Consider the following 6,744-nt stretch of genomic DNA (forward strand, 5'->3'; position numbering starts at 1 on the left):
TGGCATTCAAAGCATTATCCCATCACTGAATCCCCCAGCGTCAACATCCTGGGGAAACATTGACATCAAACTTAACTGAACGAAACACATCAATAGTTTCTTCACCATCTCTCTGGGACAGAGAGACACAGATAAAGAATGTGAGTAAGCCTTGACAGAACCTCAGTTAATTGTTCCAACCATTGTTAATGATAGAAGTCAAGGATTATATTAGAGCAAAGGAAGAGGCAGAGAATGTTAGCCCCTTTATAAATATATCCTTTAGTTTAGATTGCCTCTCCTCCTTCTTCCTACCTGTGGAGGTGGGAGATGTGGGCATGGTTCTTAATGAATTCTCTGTGTCCGTCTTTATAAAAGAGTGGGAACGATGCAGAGATTGTAGTTAAAGAGGAGGAGTGTGAAATATTGGATGGGATAAACAGAGTGAGAGGGGAAATATGAAGGTGTTTGGCAGCTTTGAAAGTGGATAAATGGTCAGGCCTGGATGCATTGGAATCAGTTCAGAGAAGGTTCACTCGGCTGATTCCTGGGATGAAGGGGTTATCTTTGAGGAATGGTGGAACAGGTTGGGCCTATACTCATTGGAGTTTAGAAGAATGAGAGGTGATCTTATTGAAACATACAAGATTCTGAGGGGACTTTACAGGGCGGATGCTGGGAGGATGTTCCCCTTGTGGGGAAGACTAGAACTAGGGGGCAGGTACACTGTGGGGTTTGATACAGAGTAAAGCTGCCTCTGTATATGCCTCTCTTTCTCCTCTTCCATCCAGATGGAGAGAGTAACAGTGAGAAAGAACAGGGATAGATATGGAGAATAAGAGAGAGAGGGAAGGATTGCAATGGGGAGAGAGTACCAGAGAGAAAGAGGAAGAGATTGGGATGGAGAGTGTTGGTCAATGTTCCTGCAAATCTGCGTGCAGCAGCCTCAAAGGTCGCACGCAGATCCTGTTCCACAATAAATAGCACACGTCTTCAAAGATTCTTCAAAGATTTCAAGGGACAGCTCACATTAAAAAAACTGGGCACGCACAACATCTAAATTTTCACGGGAACCTTGGAGCCAACTGCGGAATACATGTTTCTTACCAGCCTGCATAAGGAAGTGCATCCTCTGCAGATACGGTGAAACCAAAAGCAGCTGACTTCAAATGGCAAACTGATGTATGTGGAGCTTTACAAAGGGTCTGAGAGAGGAGAGAGAAACAGACATAGACACACACAGACACAGAAACAAACACACAGAAACACACACACACACACAGAAACACACACACACACAAACAGAAACACACACACAGAAACACACACACACACACAGAAACACACACACAGAAACACACACACACACACACAGAAACACATACACACAGACACAGAAACACACACAGAAACACACACACAGACACACACACACACAGAAACACAGACACAGAAACACACAGAAACACACACACACAGAAACACACACATAGAAACACAGACACAGAAACACAGACACAGAAACACACACACACAGAAACACAGACAGAGAAACACAGACACAGAAACACACACACACAGAAACACACACACAGAAACACACACACAGAAACACAGACACAGAAACACACAGAAACACACACACACACACAGAAACACACACACACACAGAAACACACACACACACAGAAACACACACACACACAGACACAGAAACAGAGTGACTCAGGGACAGAGCGCGAAAGAAGAATATTTCAATTTTCAAAAGGCATTTGATGAGATCAACCATCGATTTAAAAACGACAATTGATTTTGCATCAATGTGTGCGTGCAGAAGACATGTTCCAAACTACTACCACCTTTAGCCTGGAGTGGCGGATTTTTGCTCAGAGGGCTGTGAATCTTTGGAATTCTCTACCCCAGTGGGCTGTGGAAGCTCAGTCTGGGAAAAAGGCATTGAAGTGGATGATCAGCCATGATCGTATTGAATGGCGGAGCAGGCTCGATGGGCTGAATGGCCTACTCCTGTTCCGATGATCCCAAGCTGCTGAAATAGTTTCTCCCAAACTATGCCATCAGTTCCCCTTCATATCTCTACATCTTGGAACAAATTACATTGATCCTCCTAAATTCCAGGCAATAAATCCCTAGTTTGTGTAATATCACCTCGTAATTTAACCCTTGGAGTCCAGTTATCATTCTGGTAAATCTACACTGCACTCAAATGGACAAAGACCCCCCAAAGTCTCTTTGAACCTCCAGTATTTCTATCTTTTCACCATTTATAAAGTACTCTGTTCGAGTCTTTTTATGCTGACATGGAAATCTAACTACCACAGTTTTGCCCATTTATTTAAGATATTAATATCTCTTTGTAATTTGATGCTTCCGGTTACACTGCTTGCAATGCTGCCTATTTTTGTGTCATTGGTAAACTTGGGTATGTTGCATTCTACCACATCATCTTAAATCATTAATAAATACAGCAAACTGACACACACACAGGCTTTGCACTAGTAGACAGGAGTGAATGATTCCAACCTAGAGGCTTTTTAACTCCAGATTTATGTTTTTTTTTTATAAAATAGAATTCAAATTCACAACAGCCCAGTGTGGGATTTGAACTCCTGCTTTTTCAATCGTCAGCTCAGGCCTTCAAATTAAAACCCATAAAAAGAGATTCATTTTCCTACTGCTGTTGTCTGACTGTCTGAGGTTTTGTATATTGTTCCCTTCGCCTCTTCTTCCACGTGTCTGAAGTCTTTGAAGTTTGTCAGACATTGGTAAACTACTTCATGTGGTGTTGTGTAAATACCTTCAATTCTGTGTATCTGCAAGGGACACAATTCAAATTCTCACCTTATTGCATCAACCAAAACCTGCAGGTCCATTCAAACAACTCTATTTCCTGTCTCTGCAAAGATAGCTCACACTTCCACAATGCAGGAATGTCTGAATGGAAACAGCTTTTGACACATTTCCCAACACGTTTGCTAACACTTTTCAGGATAAAGCTAAATTCAACTTAGAGATTGCAAGCCCCAAATTGAATCTTTTAGATGTAAAAAGTGACACAAATGAAATCCCAGATCTCTCTGTCCCTGCACCCATTTTAACATTGTACCATTTAGTTTATATCGCTTCTCCTCAGCCTTCCTTCCTAAATGCATCATTTTACATTTCTCAGCATTGAAGTTAACCTGCTATGTGTCTGACCATTTCACCAGACTGCCTCTATCCTCCTGAAGTCTACTCCTATTCCCTTCACTGTTTATTACATTGCAAATGGCACAATGTTGAAGTTATGCCCTGCATACACAAGTCTAAGTATTTCATTTATCAATAAGATCAGTGGTCCTAATCAAAACCCCAGGGGAATACCACAATTTACACTGCATACAGTGAGTACAAAAGCCGAGAGGATGTGCTGAACATTGATAAAGCTCTGGTCAGGTAACAGAGAGGGAGAGACTGGGATTCAGAGGGTAACGGACAGGGAGAGACTGGGACTCAGAGGGTAAGAGAGAGGGAGAGACTGGGATTCAGATGGTAACAGAGAGGGAGAGTCTGGGATTCAGAGGGAAACAGAGAGGGAGAGTCTGGGATTCAGACGGTAACAGAGAGGGAGAGTCTGGGATTCAGAGGGAAACATGGAGGGAGAGACTGGGATTCAGAGAGTAACAGAGGGGGAGAGAATGGGATTCAGAAGGTAACGGAGAGGGAGAGACTGGGATTCAGAGGGTAACAGAGAGGGAGAGACTGGGATTCAGAGGGTAACAGAGAGGGTGAGACTGGGATTCAGAGGGTAACGGAGAGGGAGAGACTGGGATTCAGAGGGTAACCGAGAGGGAGAGACTGGAATGCAGAGGGTAACAGAAAGGGAGAGACTGGGTCTCAGAGGGTAACAGAGAGCGAGAGACTGGGATTCAGAGGGTAACAGAGAGGGAGAGAGTGGAATTCAGAGGGTAACTGAGAGGGAGAGTCTGGGATTCAGAGGGTAACAGAGAGGGAGAGACTGGGATTCAGAGGGTAACAGAGAGGGAGAGTCTGGGATTCAGAGGGTAACAGAGAGGGAGAGACTGGGATTCAGAGGGTAACAGAGAGGGAGAGACTGGAATTCAGAGAGTAACAGAGAGGGAGACACTGGGATTCAGAGAGTAACAGAGGGAAAAATAGAGTTGGCGAGGGAAACATAGAAATTTTAAGGCACAGAAAGTGGCCACTTGGCCCATTCTCTCTGTGCCAGCCGAAAAACGATCAACCTATTCTAATCCCACCTTCCAGCATTTGGTCCGAGCTCTGCAGCTTACCGCACTTAAGGTGCCTATCCAGACTCCTTCTGAATGAGTTGAGGGTCTCTGCCTCAACTACCCTTTCAGGCAGTGTGTTCCAGACCATCGCGACCCTCTGGATCAAAAAGATTTTCCTCAACTCCCCTCTAATCTTTCGACCAATCACTTTAAATCTATGCCCCCTCGTCACTGACCTTTCTGCTATGGTTCTCTGCCCTTCACCTCCACTCCATCCAGGACCCTCAAAATCTTGTACATTTCAATCAGATCTCCCCTCAGCCTTCTCTGTTCCAAGGACAACAACCCCTGCCTATCCTCATAGCTACAATTCTCCAGTCCTGGCAACATCCTAGACAAAGTCCCGTGTTCATAACACATGGATAAAGAGGTTAATCATCTGAGCTGTTACTCTGAGACAGAGACAGAGAGGGAGAAAGAGAGAGAGAGGGGGAGAGAGAGAGGGAGGTAGAGAGGGAGGGAGAGAGGGAGGGAGAGAGGGAAGGAGAGAGGGAGGGAGAGATAGTGTGGGGGAGACACAAACTGAGACAAAGACAGAGGCAGCGAGAGAGAGAGAGGGAGAGATAGAGAGGGAGAGGCTGAAGAGAGAGAGGCAGAGAGAGAGAGAGGCAGAGAGAGAGAGAGAGAGAGAGACAGAGAGAGAGGGAGCGATGGTGTGAGGGAGGCACAAATTGAGACATGGACAGAGGTTGAGAAAGAGAGAGAGGGAGAGACAGAGAGAGAGAGCTGGGGGAGAGACAGATAGAGAGTGAGAGAGGCACAGAGAGAGAAGGAGACACAGAGAGGCAGACATAGAGAGGCAGACAGGGAGCTAGAGAGAGACAGAGAGAGAGGGAGAGATGGTGTGAGGGAGGCACAAATCAGTCATTGGGAAAATGCTCGAATCTATAATAAAGGATGTGATAACAGGACACTTTAAGAGAGATTGCAGGGGGTGGGGGGAGAGAGAAATGGGGGGAGAGAGAAATGGGGGGGAGAGAGATGGGGGTGAGTGTGTGAGTGAGACGGAGCCAAGGAGAGAGATACTAGGTTAGGTGGGACAATGTGTGAGGAGAACACAAATAGACTACAAAGAGAGATTTGATTGGGATAGACAGCGATAAATGTCCTCGTGTTGTGGTTACATAAAATGGCCACTGAAAATGAACCTAAAATGGCTGACTGATGTGTGTGGATTTCCACAGATGAGAGGAGAGAGAGAGAGACATACAGACAGACAGAAAGAGAGACAAAGAGGGAGACAGAGACCAAGACACAGAGAGTGATAGCAGGATATTTGTCGTAGGACAGAGGAAGAGGAGGAGGCCATTTGGCCCCTCAACCCTATTCTGTCATTCAATGAGCTCATGGCTGATATGTGATCTAACTCCATGTACCTATCTTTGCCCCTTAATCCCTTTGGTTAACAAAAATCTATCAAACTCAGATTTAAAAATTAACAAGTGTCTCAGCATCAATTGCTGATTGTGGAAGAGAGTTCCAAACTGATACCACACCTGGTGTGTTGAAGTGTTTCTTCATTTCACTCCTGAAAGGTTTTTAGACTAGGTTTATATTTTTAGACTATGCCCCCATGTTCTAGACTCTGCAGCCAGTGGGAATTGTTACTCTCTGTCTACCCTATCAGTTTCCCTTATTATCTTGAAAACAATCATCAAATCACACCTGAGCCTTCAAAATTCCAGGGATACACAGTAAATCTCCAGCGACACTGTCCCATTAAATATTCCCAAGCCAAGCACAATGTTGGGTTTGACACAGAGTAAATTTCCCTCTACACTGTCCCATCACACACTCCCAGGGCAGGAACATCATGGGGTGGATACAGAGTGAATCTCACTCGACACTGTCCGATAGAGACAGACAGTGAGAGAGAGACAGAAAGAGAGAAACAGAGAGACATGGACTGACAGGGTGACTAAAAGAGATAGAAGGATACTTCACAGGGGATATTGGAAGAGGAAGATGCAATTCAACCCCACAGCCCTGTTCCGGCATCAGATGAGATCTTGGCTGATCTGTGATGTAACTTACACCATATATCCTGCCTTTGCCCCTTATCTCTTAATACCTTTGGTTAACAAGAATCTATCAATCACAGATTTTAAAATTAACCAATAAACCAGCATGAAATTTGCACAACCAATATCATTGTGCGGGTGTTTCTGTGTGTGTGTGTGAGTGTGTGTCTATGTCTGTTTAGGTGTGATGGCTCCCACAGTGGAATAGCTTGCTGGATGTTTAAAATGGAGGCTATTCCTTCTGGATCATCAAAAGTATCCGCCTGGGCCCCAGCTTCATCTACATTTCCCCCTCTCCCGATGTTTTTTTCTCTCCATATCTATCTCTAATATGTTTGTGTCCACAGCATTCAAGGATTACATCAAATTAATATATCTTACATTATCCTTTTCATCCACCTCAACAACCTCTCTCTCTCCAAATTTGTCCCTCT

Source organism: Heterodontus francisci, chromosome 21, assembly GCF_036365525.1.
Source record: "Heterodontus francisci isolate sHetFra1 chromosome 21, sHetFra1.hap1, whole genome shotgun sequence".
In the NCBI taxonomy this organism is placed as follows: Eukaryota; Metazoa; Chordata; class Chondrichthyes; order Heterodontiformes; family Heterodontidae; genus Heterodontus; species Heterodontus francisci.